Raw genomic sequence first — 18512 nt, forward strand, 5'->3', positions numbered from 1 at the left:
GAGTTGCATTCACGACTAACACATCTTTTCACCCAAGTATGCATCTAGTAACTTTGGACTCCAAATTGTCATCAATGTAGAAGTAATGAGACTGACATAAAATGTTCCCTAACAACAAGGAATGTTGCTGGAAACTGGGTGTGCAATTTCCAATACTGAAATACATGAGGCTAGCTCCAATGGCTCTGTTAGCGCATAAATTTCACTCCAACTTGCTCTCCTTTGGCCTCTAGTGAAAACTTATTCAAGTTTTGGAAGGAGGAAATTTACTCAAAATAGTGTTGCAATTAGGAGACACAAGAAACTGTAGATGCTGGAATCTGGAGCTAAAAACAAGATTCTGGAGGACTTCAGTGGGTCAGTCAGCATCTGTGGAGGGAAATGGACAATCGATGTTTTGGGTTGAGACCCTTTATCTGGACTGGCATGGCAATTATTTCTTAAGTGCATCTATGCAAAAATAATTGTAGTTGTTGGTTTTGTATTCTTAAAAAAAAGATATTTGACCTAAACTGAACAGATAAAATAGACAAGGTTAAGTACAAAGTAGACCAGGATGAACATTCCTGAATAATACTGTTATTTGCTTGCTAAGCTGTCCTTTCTGCCTGCTTTGGCTTCTGTTCACCTCAAGCACGGTGATGTTCTTAATGCACACTATTGTAATTTTCCAGTTATGTTGTTTGGGGTACTGATTTCTATGCTGGTAGTTCCAAAAGATACATGCAGGTAGTAGTGCATTTTTAAGAGTGTTCACTGCCTCATCCTTTGCACCCACAAGGTTTGAGACATTTGATTGTCCTGCAGAAGGAAAAGGATAAAGATAATCACATCGTGTGAAGAGTGAGTAGCTGCATATGATACTATTATACTACTGGGTATTTTTTCCCCTTTTGTTCAGTGAAAGAGCAAAGGGAAAAAAGATATCAGACCTCCCCGTTGTTTGTAGCTTCTATCCTCACCACCTCTTCCGCTGCATGTACTCTCCTTGCTGTCTCTGTCTATGACAATTTCTTCCATTGGTGTTAGATTTGCATAGAGGCAAGCTCTCCTCCTGGTTTTTCTATTTACCGCTATTGCCAACTTCTAGAGTATTGATAGTATGTTAACCTGGGTGCTGTTGAAGAGTATTTTAAAAGGTGTACAGGGCTGCTTAGCAGAGTGTGGCAATGACAGGGAAACCTGCCAAGTGTGGCTCCATTGGGGAAATAGTTGTGAGGACAATGGCAGACTCTGAGGACACGGATACACACAAAAAGAGCTGCAACGAAGAGTCTTCACATGACAGGTGAAGAATGCAAAGGGAAGAAGGGTGTTGTAGAACTGAGTACTGTAACACAGAAAATAAGAGAAATATGAAGGAAAACAGTTTCTAGTGACTTCAATAAATTTCTTCTTAAAGAGCAGCTGGTTCCTGAGAATAACATTTGGGGCATTGCGCGTCCTGCAATCTCATTCATTAACTTCTTAAAATGTTTCTCTGGGTTCCCCTGGACTTCTGAAGGGGAACACAACATTAATCTTTATGCTAAAATTGTGCATGTATAATTCCTTTATTGCTTGGAGCATGCAAGGTCTCTGATGATGTCACATTGGTTGTTTTTACAAGTATATATTGTACTTATTATACGGAGGTGTAAACAGCACCTCAACTTTAAAGTGCAAAAGGCTACCTTTAATTGTTGTCCAATGCGCCAGATTACTGCCTTTCTAAATTACAGGATGCCTACATGGACCTAGGGATTGGTCGACACTATTTTTTGGCATTATAGCAGCCATTGTGGGTTCCCCGAATATATTCTGTGAAATTCACAAAAACATCGAGAACTTACGAACAATTTTATTGGGTTATCCTGTGCTGAAATTGGCACTGTCATTTTCAGTGAGGCATTCAGTGAGACTTGCAACATATCCCAAGTGCTCGAGACCTGGGTTCAGTCCTGATCTCGTGTGCAAACTGTATGGAGTTTGCATGTTCTCCGGTATGACTGCGTGGGTTTCCTCCTGGTGCTCCAGTTTCCTCCCACATCTCAAAGATGTATGAGTTGCCCCTAGCGTGTAGGTAAGTGGTACAGTCTTGGGGGAGTTGATGAGAATGTGGTGAGAATAAAAATAGGATGAACGTAGGGTTTGTGTAAATGAGAGGTTGTTAGTTGGCATGGACTCATTGGGCTGCAGGGCCAATTTCTATGCTGTAGATCCCTATGACTCTATTGTCTTTGTAAAGACTCGAGTGCATTGTATGCATGCCTTCACTTTAGGCTGCTCATTCTGCCTGCTCCTGGTTGAAGGAAATGCAAATAGAGTCTTCTTGCTTTGAGTATGGTGTTTGAGTGACTTCCCTTTTGCAGCATTATGCAGCAAAGCCCAAGATGCAGCAGAGATCAGTAGGAGAAAACTGGAATAATTCATGGCCAGGGAACTGAGAGTGATGGTATTCCTGAGCTCCATGGACGAAGAGACAAGGTAAACCTGTGTGATTGTATTTGAGGTTGCAGGAGGACAAAGAATGTAGTTTGATAATTAACATGGTTTCAGGGAAACTGGGTGAATAAAACCTGTTTGTTCTGCAACTAACTGTCACATTTTAGACACAAGACTGAAAATCTCACACTACTTTAGGAAATGCAATCAGCACCGGAAGCTCACTGATTCTATTTAAATTAAGCCTGCTTATCAAAATGGTGCAGGTTCTTTCCCAACTCCATTGAGTGAGTGATGAACACTTCTGGCTGATTTATGCTGTACATAAAAATCACTCCCATGGACAAATCCCTCCCAAGTGGACAAAACTGTGGATAAAAAAAAACTCCTGTTGTTTTTGGGAACTACAAGCAAGTGCACTAACCAGAAAGGTGAAACAAATATGACTGTAGTCAAAATTTTCTCCTGTATTAAAAATATTATAGTTAGGTTGCAAGCATTCTGAAGTTTATTTTGGGTACTGTTTCTACAGCAATCTAGGAAGCGTAATTCTCAATCAAGAAGAGGAGCAAATGTAGTTCTTGCCTCCACTACCATTCCAAATTGTTCCTATTAGTTACAGATAATATACAGGTTACTTTTTGCTCAATATAAATTACTCCAAGAATTTCCTTCACCAGATGCAATGCAGTGCCTGGGGTCCATCTCTATGACATTTCTATTTCCCAGTTAGCTTCTCTTGCAGCTTCTCAAAACAAGTTGGTCAGATTAGTGGACTTGTCAGCACTGAACTGATTTGAGCATATCAAATAAACAGAACAAATATTACTAGTGATGAGAGAAGGAAACTGCCTTCTCTTTGTGCGGCTACAGTTAAATTTGAACCAAATGCGACATACGTTATTTTTGTTTGAACCTAAGACTGAGTAAGATATTATAATATTTATCATGTTTACTTTTTGATACATATGTATTTAATTTATTTAAAATATAAGAATATTAGATAATTTATTAACATCATTGATGGAGGACCAATGGTTGGTCAACACTTTGGATGAAAATAATCTTAACAGAAACTCAAAATATCTATTATTATTGTTACAAAATGTGTCTTTTGATGCAAATGTACAGTAATTGCAAGTCAGAACCACATGTACACATGATCCCAAGAGGGAATAAAAAACCCAATTGCAACCTGCAGCAAAAGTACTCTCCCCTTGCTGCTGGTTTTGTCTGGCACTATGATGTTGAAGATTCAAGTCAGGCAAGTATAAATGGCTGAAGCGAATCTCCTGCAGATTTCAGCTATTAATCAAGAGTCAGTGCATGCATTGGACAGGTAATTTAATATCTCCTGGCACATGAGCTGACTTGGGGCAGCCCTTCACATATAAACCCTGGAGATTCACAATCAGTTAGGGTCATCTGGACCCAAAGTGTATGTGTTCCCTCTGGGGCCTTGCCAGAAATAGTGTTTCAAAGATTAAATATATTGAATAATGCCTAGTTTCAATAATATTTGCTTAAATTAACCTGTTCTATTTTGAGCTTTTTCATCTTAAAATAATATTTTTCCCCTCTGCCAGTTAATCCACATCTAGAGGCTTTCAACTGCATCAATTTTTTTTTGCTTTAGTTTTTTTTATATGGTAATTTCTCACCGATCTCAGGAGAAGCCATGACAGCCACACATTCAGTGTGATGTTAGTTAATTCTACAATTACATTTTGAGACCAGATTTATTTCAAAACGTCATGACAATACTGAGGTAACAGCATGCTGAAGAGATATTTGATAACACTGCAATATGTAGGTCAACTAAAAGGTACTGAATCTTAGAGATTCTCAACAAGAGAAACATCGAGATGCACTCTGTAGCTTATATTAAAACAAAGTAAAATTAAAAGTAGAGGATGAAGAATATTGAATATAACCTTCAAATGAACTGAATACATTAATTTGCTTCTAGGTAGAGCTTGGTATGAAACTGCACTGCATGATAAATATTTAGTTAACTCGACTTACTGTAGTAGCAAAACGGGGTGTTTGAATATCAAAACCAGATAAAGTGCTCACATGAAAGAGAGTTAAATAAAATCAATGAAAGACCTCAAAGCATCAGGAATTAGAACCAGTTCTTCCTTGCTTAAATGTTTTTCATTTAATAATTTAACTGAAATTGTTTGGATGTTATTATGAAATAAATTAATTCATCTATTGGGAAGTTCAAATATCTGAGTACTGAAAAGTAAACATTGAACTTTATGGTTTTAATGTTAACAAAAAGGCTGAATGCTACTGAATAAACATATCTGAATATTTACAGAAATATTAGTTTAATACAATTTGCTCAATAGTTGTGAGAATATGCTTAACAATTGCATAATTTAACTATCTTGTAATCTGACATGGAATTTTTTAGCCACAAACAGTTAGTTTACATCTCTTCACACATAGGTCAATAATACCATATAAATTAATATATAGGTGGAATGACAAACATCTTGTGCTTATCTTTGTTATCCACAGTCATAATAACTCAAGCCTTCCTTTGTTACAACTGATTTGCAGTACAACTCCAAGGAAGAAAGACACAAATAAAAAAGAAAATCTTACCTAAAAAAAATTTTCTTCATAGACATTTTCCCTCAGCTACTCCATTTCTGAATCCACTGTTGCTTGTACAAGCCACAGTGTGAGCAAATCATCAGGCCTCCCACAAAAAGGATAATTGGCTCTCGATGAAGTGCTGTAAACATTCATCATAATGGCACTCGTATGCTGAAGGCAGCAGCTACCTCAGCTGACTCTTTGACTTAGGTATAGCTAATGCTTCCTGTGCACACACTTGCTTTCCACTGTTTCCTTCTTCCTTACCTTGTGCATGAATGAGGCACAGACCAATGCTAACAGCAGCCCCTATCCTCCAAACACACACACACATTTTGCAGCATAAGACAGTCAGAATGACACATGTGTTCAGCTGCACTAATTAAGAACCAGTTGTATTTTATCCTGAAGGTAGTGGTTGATAAATAATTCAGCAACTAAAAGGCAAAATTAAATAAGGTAGTGCAAATTAGATGCTAATCTCTAAAAGGTGTCAGTAGCACTCTAACAGATGTTTTAAGTTTAACAATTAATGCAGCACACAATGCATTTTTATAACCGAGGTATTTTGAGGGATTCTGCTGTCCATGTTTTCCTTAAAGTTCAATTAAGCACGGAGGGCCATGTTTTTACTTTAACTCTTGCATTGGGTGGGCATGTGTGAGATCACAAACATTAAAACATTCGAAATATAAAAGCTCACAAGGCATGGTTAATTTTAACTGCTACCCCTCTCCTAATCTCTAAAATCGGACTTCTGTCTGACGTCAATGGGAATGAGTAGTTAGCATAGCCAGTGAGAGGGAGAATTGGAGCAGGAGGCTGCCAAGGTCTCAAGGATGTGATACAGATGGAATGAAGTGTTTGTGGCTTGGGAAGAACAAAGTGCTAATGTAGGCTGCACTGGAAGATCCAAGGATTCCTTCCTGGACCCAAAAGGAGCACGCCCCAGATTCTTTCCAAAGAATTAAGTGGGAGAGTTCTCCTTTTGTCACAGGCACTGAATTATTATCTCTGCTGACAGAAATGAATGCCAGGCTATAAGCACAACTGGCAGCAGAAACGATAAAATTCTCGGTTTACTTGTCTTCTTACTCAGTGTGGTCCTGTGAGATGCTGGGTTTCTCTGGAGGATGTGACACCACTCATTTCCACCCTCCTCACACCCTCGCCAGATCTTCATTAAAGTCCCACTGAGGTGTTGACTTCATCATCAGATTGCAGGTTTTTAAGTTAGGCCCCACCTGATTTCAGTGAGAAAACTTTGGTTGGCTCAGGTAAAATGCCACTGGCTGAGATCAGCTTGGTGAACTTGGCCTCTTATAACCTCTCCCATACACCATTCTCATTAAAATTAGCCTCTGAGCTTGGAAGCTTAGGCCTCTGTCTTGTCTGATAGCACTATAACAATTGATTCTAATTCCACCAGAGCTGAGAAGAATTACTGCTCAACTACGAACCATTGACTCTGGGAGAACAACAGCTACTCTCTGGGAAGGCACAGGATTATTTTTCATATGGTTCTCAACATAAAAATTACCTTAATTTAGTATTTAGCTTTCTTGCTGTATTTTTTTTTCTGAAGGGATGAATTAATTCTCAATTCTTCTTTTAAGATTCCAGACAGCTGAATCCTAACAGCTTGCTTTCCCTGAAGGAGCTGGTTGGTGATGAAGATGCCAGTAATCGCTAAACTCTTGCATTCTCTCCAGGGCAAGAAATTTCTTGATTAAACAACAAAAACAGATAAATAGAGCTAGGGAGAGAGAGAGAGATACATGCAAGATGCTTCATATTGAAAGGAATTCCTTTGGTTAACAAAAAGAGCATGTGCTTCAGAACTTCGGCATCTTTTTGCAGGTGGGGTGGTAGACGAACAATAAATGTTTTCTTTTGTTGATGTTGACAAGTATAATGATACATCCTTCAACATGGGTTTTCCAACCTTAAGCTGAATTAGTCATCTGTGATTCGTGCTCAGTAAGAGAGAGGAAACAAACAGCCTTTTAAAATATGTAGAATTTACAATTGCTAAAGCTGGCTGCAAGAACTGTTGGCCTGTTCTCCAGCTATGGTGCGAGTTACATCACAATCTGGTTTGACAGTCGAAACATTCCACTGAGATTTCTATGCTGGTTAGAAATACTGTTGCAGATAAATTAGGTCTCTCTGTTAGAGGTAAACAAAGCTATTCCCAGCCTAGTCAGTTAAGCTTTCCAGACCTCCTGTCTATAACTATTTGCATTTCTGGGTCTAAATCCAGACCAAAGCAGGCATCTATTACTTAAGTACTTCAACTGACTCTAGTTTCAGTACTGCACTGCTATAACAATGACTGTTAAATCACAGGTTGTTTGGGTCTCATTTCTAACAAACACAAGGCTGAAGGTATGCAGAACATTAGACCTAGCACCTGTTTCAGAGCCCTATTTTGCTCAAAGGATGTCCACAAAATGGTTGTCCCAAATGTCAGTCAGACAATTTTTCTAGCCATTATGATATCCTTTGCAAAAGCTTAATGGGAAAGCTAACAGATGTCATTGCCAAATTCAGTATCAGTGCAACATAGCCTGTGGCTACCACTGGAAACATTAGTAATTATTTTACATTCACACGAAGCAAGGACATAGAGCATTCCTTCTCCTGATCTAACATCTACCAACCACTGCCAGCTACAAGTAGCCCAGTCCCTACCAGTGTTGGCTACTGCCATTTTTGGCCACAGAACCTGGAGCCACCACTAATCAGGCTTAAAAATTGATCACAGTTGTGGGTGAATGCCTTATGGAGGTCTATTGGACCACGGCACCACACTCACATGAACTAGTCCAATGAATCCCAAGACCCAGTTTCTGACCAGATTCCTTCTTCATAATTAACCTTCAGATAATTAACTCTTTTATTCTATTTGCATTTTAATAAAGGTCACTGTTCTAAATTTCTGTGTAGGAGAATGGCCTATCTGTTAATGCTGAACTTAGTTCCAATATCTACTCCAACCTTACTTTTTTATTCTGTTCCCATACTCATCATTGTTTACTTCTGGTTTTCCTCTTAATGTTTCAATTTACTCAGCTTCATTATGGAAGGAGGCCATTTGGCCCAAAATATTTATTCTGGCTTCCAGCAAAGTTATACCATCAGTCCCTTTACCTCATTTTGCATGATTAAAATATCTTCCTGTTGGACAGCAAGTTTATGCTCTTAACAACAGGTGCACTAACCAGTTCATCCTATCAACTCATGTTAGAATTTTGAAAGCTTCATTTACATCTTCTTCATCTTCTCTACCCAGTGAATGAGTTCTTCAAGGCTTTCCAGCCAAATTTATGCTTCCTTCCTTCATATAAGCCCAGCTTAATCTACACTCCAACTTTTGTTTTGGCTTAATTACCTTTTCATAATGGGAACCTTAAACAATGTTCCTTTCTGATCCACTGCCGTGTGCACAGGACCAAGGATCCTCTATGTCTTTTTTCTTTTTCTAACTCTGATCTCATTTCCAACGATATGCATTGACATTTTCCCTATTTTTTTGTTTCTGTTGAAAATATTAATGTCAAGAGTAAATGCTTTATTCCCATGATGAGCGTACGTTGTCTTTATTTGGGTTGAACTGTATTTGCCATATATTTTCCCACTCTGTTAACTTGCTATGTCTTATGGTGATTCATCACACATTTCCCCAGCTTGTTAAAATACCTAATCTTGCATTGTGAACAAATTTTGATCTTACTTGTTTACTGCAACATCCATTCATTACAGTGAACAATGTAAAGCACAAATCAAATTGAAGTTATAACCTGATGAACATTTAACCGTTGCAAGTTTGATGCCATTATTATGAAGAGTCAAAGAGCAAAAATGTGAAAACACTGAGGGGCTGAAATTCGTCGGAAGTAATTTCAGCAAAAGAATGGCAGACGTCCTTCTGGAGAATCACAGATGCATGGAAAAGGAATGTATTAAAAGAACTTCTAGTGTTACTTCTAAGAGTTTCGATTTCTTTTTCGTAGAGAAAGGCTCTAGGCACTAAAAACTACTGTAGAGGTGGGTTGCAAGTCTTTGGAAATCCATGTTCCAGAAAGCTGTGAAGGCTGAATCCTTAAAAAAGTAGTTATAATCAGTCTAGAAATCAAGGCTTTATGGGGAGAGGACAGAATATTAGTCTTGAGGAAAGTAGGATCAGTCATGGTCTTATTGAAAGGTGAAGTAGGCTTGAGGGACCAAGTGGCTTACTCCTTTACCTCTTTCTTTTGTGGCCTTACAGAAATCAAGGGTATGGTTACTTGATCTGCCAGTTCATTAACTGCAGTCATTGGTATTGGTATTGGTATATTATTGTCACTTGTACTGAGATACAGTGAAAAACTTGTCTTGCATACCGTTTGTACAGATCAATTCATTACACACTGCAGTTACATTGAGTTAGTACAGAGTGCATTGAGGTAGTACAGGTAAAACAATAACAGTACAGAGTAAAGTGTCACAGCTATAGAGTAAGTGCACTGCAGGTAGACAATAAGGTGCAAGGTCGCAACAAGGTAGATTGTGAGGTCAAGAGTCGACCTCAACGTATAAGGGAACCGTTCACAAGTGAGCAGTACATTGATGGACCAAAGATGCTTTTTTTCCCAGATGTGAAGAAGTTGGATCCACTTAAAGGAGACAGATCAGATACATGGGATGGACCTACAAAGAGAAAAATAAATAGACATCAGATCGCTGGAAGATGTAGCTGCTGTTGCCTAGAGTATTTTCAGATTTGATCTTACCCCAGTGGAAGGTAGACCCTGGTAATTCTAGCTGCAGGAAACACTATAAGGGAAGAGATATACTCAAGTATTCCACATGTGCCCACCTGCCTCATGCTAAATAGGTGTCCCCTTATTCACCCTGCAAACTTTCTTAGACCACATTCTGCAGAGATGCAGGTTTGAATACTTTGTAGTTTGGAGAATAAAGTGCGAAAACTCACAAAGAAATGAAAATTTTGCAGTTCAAGTACACAAAATAGTCAATAGGTCTTGCGCAGTCCTTGAATGGAAAAGCAACACTGGACATGCAGGGAATAAGGAATCGTCGTCGTCGTGGCTATCCATTGAGGTCGAGGATGATGGTCTTCATTCCATTGATCTATTTATGGGCTCTCAAGTGGCTTATGAGTCCAATCTTGGTTCTGAAAATTAAGTCCACAGAGCAAAGACTCCTGTGCGTGTATTTGTTTAACATGTACTTGATGTTGCACTACAAAAAGCACACGATACTTCACAAATCAACCAACTGATTCCAATGGCATGGAAACCACAACAATTGGAGCTGATGGATTTGTTGCCGCCTTCATCCACCTTCACAGCTGTTGAGTTCGAAATAACTTCGTCCGCCTGTTCCACCGTTGAGGTCTTGGTTGGATTGTTCTTTGTCAGGGACCTCACCATCGACCTTACCGCCATGGGTGACCCTACTAGGAGCATAGCTCCAGACAGCATTGTTCTCAGGATCTCAGGACCATACAAGCTTCTCCACCATGACAAGGTGAGAATCCACGGAGAAGAATAAGGGATATATTGTGTTGTGTGGTAAGAATGGTTAATGGAGTACCACAGATAAGCAAAGTGATGAACATGGAATTATATAGAATAGATAAAATATGGGTCTAAAATTCAAATAATTTGGACAAGGGGAAAGATGTTGTGTAAAATATGGCGTAATGGTAATTCAGTTATTTTTCTGGAAATGTACAGAAATTTATCATGGTCACCCATTGTATAACATGGACGCTCAAATGCAGATTAATTTATATTATTAGTTTAGCTGACTCTTAACCCTCCCCTTCTTCAGCTTCAAAACTAGGTGATGAAGCTAGTGATCCTTTGTGGATAGTTTTCTGCAGGTGCCGTCAAAGAAGCAAATGCAAAATTAGTTGCCAGAATGAAGAGGAAACTGTTTTTACTCTGAGTGAAAATCAAAATGAAACCTCCCAATGCTAAAAATCTGAAATAAGAACAGAAAATGCTGGAAACTCTCATCAGGTCAGGTAGCATCTGTGGAACACAAAACACAATTAGTGCTTCAGGTTAAAAACCCTTGGTTTGGAACAGGGTCTGCAGCCTCATACAGGTTTGGTGAAAGGTCTTCAAACTGAAACGTTAACTCTGTTGCTCTGGCTAAGTAATTCCAGCATCTTCTGTTCTTTCTCTGAAATCTAGCTGACCACAACACTTAAAACATGGCAAAATGAATAGATGCCAGTAACTATTGCAGTACCTTTACAGTGATTCTGATGCATGAACAAGAAAGAGCATTGTGAATATAGGCAAACGCTTCAGTTGATTTTTTAAATCTGATGAGGAACAAATGCTAATTAATACAATGTCCTAATCATGGTAAGTAGATAAAACATTGATCACACAGATTAATTCAGATCCTCAAATGATATAAGTAAATTCTAACATTCTAGTCCCAGTATATCTTAAGTTGCTTTTGTATCATGGAAAACCTTGTCATCCAGTTAATTCGTATTCAGTGAGGTTAGTTCATTGCAAAAAATATAATCTTAGTAATGGTTTTTACTATTGGAAATATAATTCCATATTCACATCTTTCTCCCCTATTTTCCATATTTGACCATCCAACATCCCAATGTTAGCTGATATCATTAGTGGTTATCTCACTTCATAGTTTTTCCATCTCCTTCAAATCAGCCCTTTCACCTTCCTCCCTGGAAATAATTGATGCAAGCTACCACCCCAGCTCTGACCTTGCTTTCTTCCCCAGTCTCCTTAAATAAGTTGCAGACTTCCAACTTCATGCCCATCTTATTTTCACCACACATCAAATGAAGAAAAAATGTACTCATCAACCACTGTCTGTTATCTTCTCTGAGCTTCCGAAAGCCTTTGACACTGTTAACCAAGAGGATTATAGAGAATCCTTCTCAAAATTGGATGTTCTCAAAAATGTGTTACTATCCGCCAAATGCTCCACAATGACATGCAAACTGAGATCTTCATGAATAGATCTGCCACAGATCCAATCCCAGTGCAAACTGGGATCAAGCAAGGCCGTATCATTACACCAACAAATCTTTCAATATTTTTTGTTGAGATACTTCACCTCACCTCTGATAGTGATAAACTGTTCACCTCCATTCCAGAACAAAGACCAATCTGGCCTCATTCCTAGAGTTGCAATGTACAGACGAGGCTTGCACAGGTGCATAGTCAGATGTCAAACACTAAACTATTCTTGATTCCTTTACTGAAGTGTACGAGAATATGGACTTTACATTAAACATCTAGTTCCTTCACCAATCTACTCCACAGCACAACAGCACCTCCTGACAATCAAGATTCATGAAACAGCAACATGGATCACTTCCCAAACTCAACGATTCAGGAACAGCTTCTTCCCCTCCGCCATCGGATTTCTGAATCATCCATGAACACTACCTCATTGTTCCTTTTTCTTTGCACTATTTATTTATTTTTGTAATTTATAGATCTTTTTAATGTCTTTACGCTGTACTGTTACTGCAAAACAACAAATTTCATGTCATATGTCAGTGATAATAAATCTGATTCTGAATCTGATGTCTCAGGAACCACCTCTCTAAGAGGGAAGACATCAAATTTGACATCCAAAAATGTCACCATTATTAATGTAAAAGATGATTCCCAGTTTAAGTTCATTGCTTCTGACTGGTATTTGGATTATGGATAAATTTGGATTATAAACCAGTTGTATTCTCGTGAGCCTTATATAATTTTAAATGTTATTCATATATTATGTTGTATTTTATAATTGATTAAATATAATGACTCTATCAAACATTTTAAAAATATATTTATGGTATTTGTTAAAATTCAGTTTCAATTCTAAATTCTCCTTGCTGCCATGGAAGTTGAAGTTTTGTCTTCAAATCAAAAGCACAGACCTTTGAATACTAGCCCAGTAACTTAACCACTAAACTATTCTTTAGCCCACAGCTTGTCATTCTAAAGTCAATACTCAAGTACTTTCAAGGATGAAGATGTCAAATAAACCATATCCAGAAGTCGGTTGATTAGAGAGGGCTTTCTGTAGACTGACAGCTGCTTGTAAACTTTTGCTACTAAGTCTTGGAAAAGCATTTAGTCATCTCAATCATCGAAGTTTGTTTTTCCATTTATACTTCTGATATTCTGATGCATGAAGTGTTAAGGAGTCTATTAAAAGACTTATGAGGTTCATGTGTCCTTGATTTACCATCTGAAAGAACAGTAAGCTAGTACTTAGATTTATAAACTACTTCTCATGATCTCAGCATGCCCCAAAGCACTTCCCAGCCAATGATATACCTCTAAAGTGTTGTACAGTAGGAAATGCAGCAGAAAATTTCCTTACAACAAGGGTGCACAATCAATATAGTGATAATGATAAGAAATGGTCCCCAGATTTGAAACGATGGCAATACTGTCAACATTGGCTAATGTTAGTATGTGAAACCAAAAACAATGTGAAGCAATGTTAAACATGAGAATCAAGACTTAGAACATAGAACATCGAACAGTATAGTACAATATGGGCCCATCCACGATCATCTCCACGATCCATCTAACCCTTCCCTCCCACACAGCCCACAACCCTCCATTTTTCTTACATTCATGTGCCTATCTAAGAGTCTTTTAAATATTCTATCAGTGAAATGACTTCTATCAGTGAAATGCTACTCCTGTGTTGGGAGACTATTACAGGCATTGCAGTGGGAATTATTGGAATCACTAATTTGCACTGAACTGCAGATGTGATTCTCATTGTAAAAAAGCAATTAAAATGTTCCATTTGTTTCAACTGGGACTAACGGAGGCCCAGCAATAGTATTTTGTAGCATGGCATTTATGCATTTGAAAAGGAAAATCTGGGGACTCATGAGTTCTACAATCCAAAAATGACTTTCTTAGTCCTTGGTGTTTCTAAATTGTTAACTCCCAGAGGATGTAACACATGCATAGCAGGATCAAATGAAGTATAACACATACCCTTGCTCCAATGGCAGGAGTTTGCATGTGTGGCATGGCCTGTGGTAAAATGGGTCACACATCCAGAAGCAAATCTTCACACAGGTCTGCTCTGCCATTACTTAAAGGGGAGATGCCTGACTAGGTCTTATGCCATGGTGTCTAGTGCCCTTGTGCCAACTCTCCTTCAGCACTACCCATGCCCTCTACTAGTCACAGCACCCAACCCCTAACAATCCTGAGGTTGCCCCTTACCCCATACTACCACTGACCCCCCCCCCCACCAATCCCTCACCCAACCTCCTCAAACCATCCCCAGCTCTAACCTCTGACCTGATCCCCTATTCCCATCCCATTTTCCCTCCATCACAAGGCCAAACTGCCCTGAACCTGGGTCTTACAAGCTCCAAGCAGCCAATCACAAAATGCCTTCCCTCAATGACCCAGCCCAACACTTTAATCCTGACCATCACAAAACCAACACCCCCAACCCCAACCAAATCCTGGACCTCTTATTTCCAAAACCCACGTCTGCAAGTTTAGAAAAGGACTTACAGAGTACAAAGATTGCAGCGCCTCACTCCCTGTTCATGCTCATGTATTTTGCAATGGCAGCCCCTAGAGCAAAGAGCCGGTAAACCCTGCCCATATATTCCTGTCCAAATGCAAAACCATTTTTAGTTAAAGTATACTCAGTAATAACTATGGCAGAACAACTTCTTTGACTCTGAAAATCTAATGTCTTATTACTTCAGAAAAACTGGGCAAGAAGAAATTAAAAATCTGAGGGTCAACTATTTATTTTGTTTCCTCTCAATGGGTTTTCATGTTCTGAGCAGAACACACACACTTTGTAGACATCACTAAGATCACACATTGAACAACAATGCATAAAGCTCATTTCTTTATTTACCAGAGATGCGGAGGAATTCTCCTGTCAGGATCTTTGAAATTCTCTGCCTTGGAGAACTGTGAAAGCAACGTAATTGAATGTATGGCTGAGAGAGACAGAGTTTTGGGCATCGGGGGAATCAAGGATGTTGGGATCAGCCAGAGAATTGCAGTTAAGGTGAAGATCGGATCAGCCGATGACTGAATTGTAGAATAGGCTTGAGGGACCATATGGCTCAACTCATAGAGTCATACAGCACAGAGAAAGACCCCTTGGCCACCGATTCTACACCAACAATCAAGTATCGATTTACACTAATTCTACACAAATCCCATTTTATTCTCCCCACATATGGGCCGCATAGTGGCACAGCTAGTAGAGCCAAAGCCTCACAGTGCCAGGTTCAATCCTGATCTCAGGTGCTACACAAAAGCGCTGGAGGAACTCAGTGGGTCAGACAGCATCTATGGAGGGAAATGGACGGCTGACGCTTTGGGGTCGAGACCCTTCTTCTGGACTGGGCTCAGGCGCTGTGTATATGGAGTTTGCATGTTCTCCCTGACCCTGTGGGCTTCCTCTGGGTGCTCCAAAGACATGCAAAAGGGAATGTGGGAAGAATGAAAAATGGGGCCAGTGGAGGATGAGCATCAATGGGTGGGTGAAGGTGAGAACAGACTTGTTAGACCGAAGGGCCTGTTTCTATGCTGTGCAGATCTATGACTCTATTCCCATCAATTCCCCCCCACCAGATTCTACCATTCACTAGAGGCAATTTACAGTAGCCAGTTAACCTACCAACCTATAAGTCTTTGGGATGCAGGAGAAAACCAGTGCACCCAGGGGAAAACCACATGGTAACAGGGGGAATGTGTAAACTCCACATGGACAGCATCAGAAGTTAGGATTGAACTGGGGTCACTGGAGCTATGAGGCAGCTGCTTAGTTAGCTCCACAATTGTGTTCTTAAAGCCACTTTGCCACATCTGGATTCCCTGTAGGTAGTGAACAGCTCATTAAATACCACTGACCTACTGAATAGATAAGGAAGGCAATATTCATTGGGAACTCATTAAAATGAAGTCCATCTTATCCACTCTAGTACACAGCTTTCAGACTTCTTTCTAATTGTTTTCAATGTGTTTTTTCACCCTCCAAAATTGTCACACCCCAGGATTAAACTCACCCTTCCAACAACCTAGCATCGTAGCTCAATCTGAGCCATGCCTTGGGAAATTTGTTTTTTAATATATTATAAATGCATTATAAACACACATTAGTAACTCCCATAAACCAATTCTGAAAGCTAATTATACCTTGTGGCTACAAAAGAAATGTAAATTATTGAATTAGTGATGGGATTGAATACTCTTGCTGTTGATATTTGGTGAACATTAGAAGCCTGATGAGGCATTGACTTAGATAAATCTAATCAGACAAGACTTTTGGAGAGACTTAAAATATATTAGCAGCTTCATTTGTTTTTTTTAGGGTTACAGCAGCATGCTTTGTAATTAGTTATCACCAGTGCAGTCTAGAACACCAAGGGAGTCTCACTGCCAAAATGTAGGAGTTTAAAATTTATTGAATTAAAAATTGCTCAGTTTAAAAAAGAACGTGTACTGAAGAAAAACACACCCATGAACTGTCTTTTCAACTGACATTGTTCTTGGGAAATCATACATGCTGTGAATTTAAAGAAGTTGGCTCTCTAATTTAAAACCACATTTGCAAGTCATTGAAACATGAATGTTAAGAAGATTCTTAACAACAGGGATTAGACCACCTCTATTTGCAATAACAATGATCTTCACTCCTCTCCAATTCTAAATTAGAGTTTTGTAAGACTTTTCTCATACAACCCCAACTCCCTCTTGTATTTTTGATATTCTGATCTATTATTTAAAACTTGCATTAGAGATACAGGAATTGTTTTTTTAAAAATCATGATTTTATCTTCATTGAAATGTATTTCAAATTCTAAATGCTTCAAAGTTATAATAATCAGTTAATATCATGCAATCACATACTTTCGCACAGTAAGTACAAAGGTTAGTAATTTAACAATGGACCTTTCAGTGTAGGTGTTGGTACCTCTGCTAAAATCACAGTATTCAAGACTTATGATCTAACGGATGCCTAGGGGAGCCTAGATATCCAAGGGCCTTACCATCAACCGTTGAGCCTATTTGCAATATTAGGCAATGACGAGAGGGGCGGGCATCAGGATTCCTCGGAGGTCTCTGCAATTAACAGCCAAAGGTAAGTTATGAGAAGTTTTTTTTGTTACGCTTACCTTGACCCATCCATGGAGTTTATTGAAACGGGCGGCTGGTGTTGTAACAGTCCAGCTGCTTCACCAGCAAATTGCCCTGAAAAGGCATTTGTGGGTCACCAGGTTAAATTAGTTGGGCAGAGACCTTCCTGTTGCTGGGGCAAGGGGTGTTTCATGGTATAGGAAGAAACAGGCAGTCTTGGTGAAGGATGGAGTGTGGAATTGGATGCCCAGCTCAGGATCAAATGCACATCATGGTGCTAACAGTTCAGAGGCCTTAGGGATGAATGCAGTTGATGACTAATGTTATGAGCCAGGTTGCTACTTGGTGAATATCCCTTTAAGGCACCTGGACAGGAGTCTAGTAGTGTGTGTGTGTGTGTGTGTGTGTGGTGTTATCTGACGACTGCAAGACTATATCTGGAGCATACTGGCTGTTGCACAGAGGACGGAGAGAGAGAAAGGAGGGGAGAGAGAGAGAGACAGAGAGAGTGGCACTGACTGGCAGTCTCTGGATCGATGAATGAAGAACAATAGCTGTGACTGTCACTATACAATCCATGTATGGATTTTTGGAGCAATCTGTGGAGTCCACTTTGTCGTTAACCTGTACTGGAAAGCAGGTATATCTGTGGGAGGCCATGTATCGAGTGCCCTCGGTGTGGCAGATACTTCAGAACAAAGCAATGGAGATCATCGGTGACTGAGGTGTTGTATGGGTTCCATCATGGAACATGTGGATTTTGTAAATTCTCTCTACATTGTCTCTACAACCTACTGTGGTTTTCAAAAGCCTTTGCTCATCGTTCAACCTTATGACTTGCTGAACTGAACTTTGAGAACTATTCCTAGACCTGAGGTTTGGGAATTTGCCACACACACACTTTGAGTTTCTTTTTTGGGGTCAATGTTTAGTATCTAACATTTTTATTTCTCTTATTATTACAAGTAGTTATTAATAAATAGATTCTAATGCTTATACATGGCTCTTTGTGTTTCTATTGTTGCTGGTACATAACACTAAGAAATGGAGTTTGTGGTGGAGAGCAAGATAAATAACTCCAGTCTACCCAATATGCTACTGGGCGCAAGATCACCCAATATTGAATGTTAGTCGAACAACATGACTATTCAGGGGAACTGAAAGGATTGAGGAAGGTGTTAGTGGGAAGGAGTTGGCATTCCTTCAGCATATGAGGAACCCAACTTTGCATTTTCAGATGATGTCACTGAGGACATGGTATAATGGTGAAGGGAACCATGGCAAGGACTTTGAAAGGTTACAGTGCAGAATGGAGAGAGGAGCCATTGGAGA

Source organism: Pristis pectinata, chromosome 15 (genome assembly GCF_009764475.1).
Source record: "Pristis pectinata isolate sPriPec2 chromosome 15, sPriPec2.1.pri, whole genome shotgun sequence".
NCBI classification, from domain to species: domain Eukaryota; kingdom Metazoa; phylum Chordata; class Chondrichthyes; order Rhinopristiformes; family Pristidae; genus Pristis; species Pristis pectinata.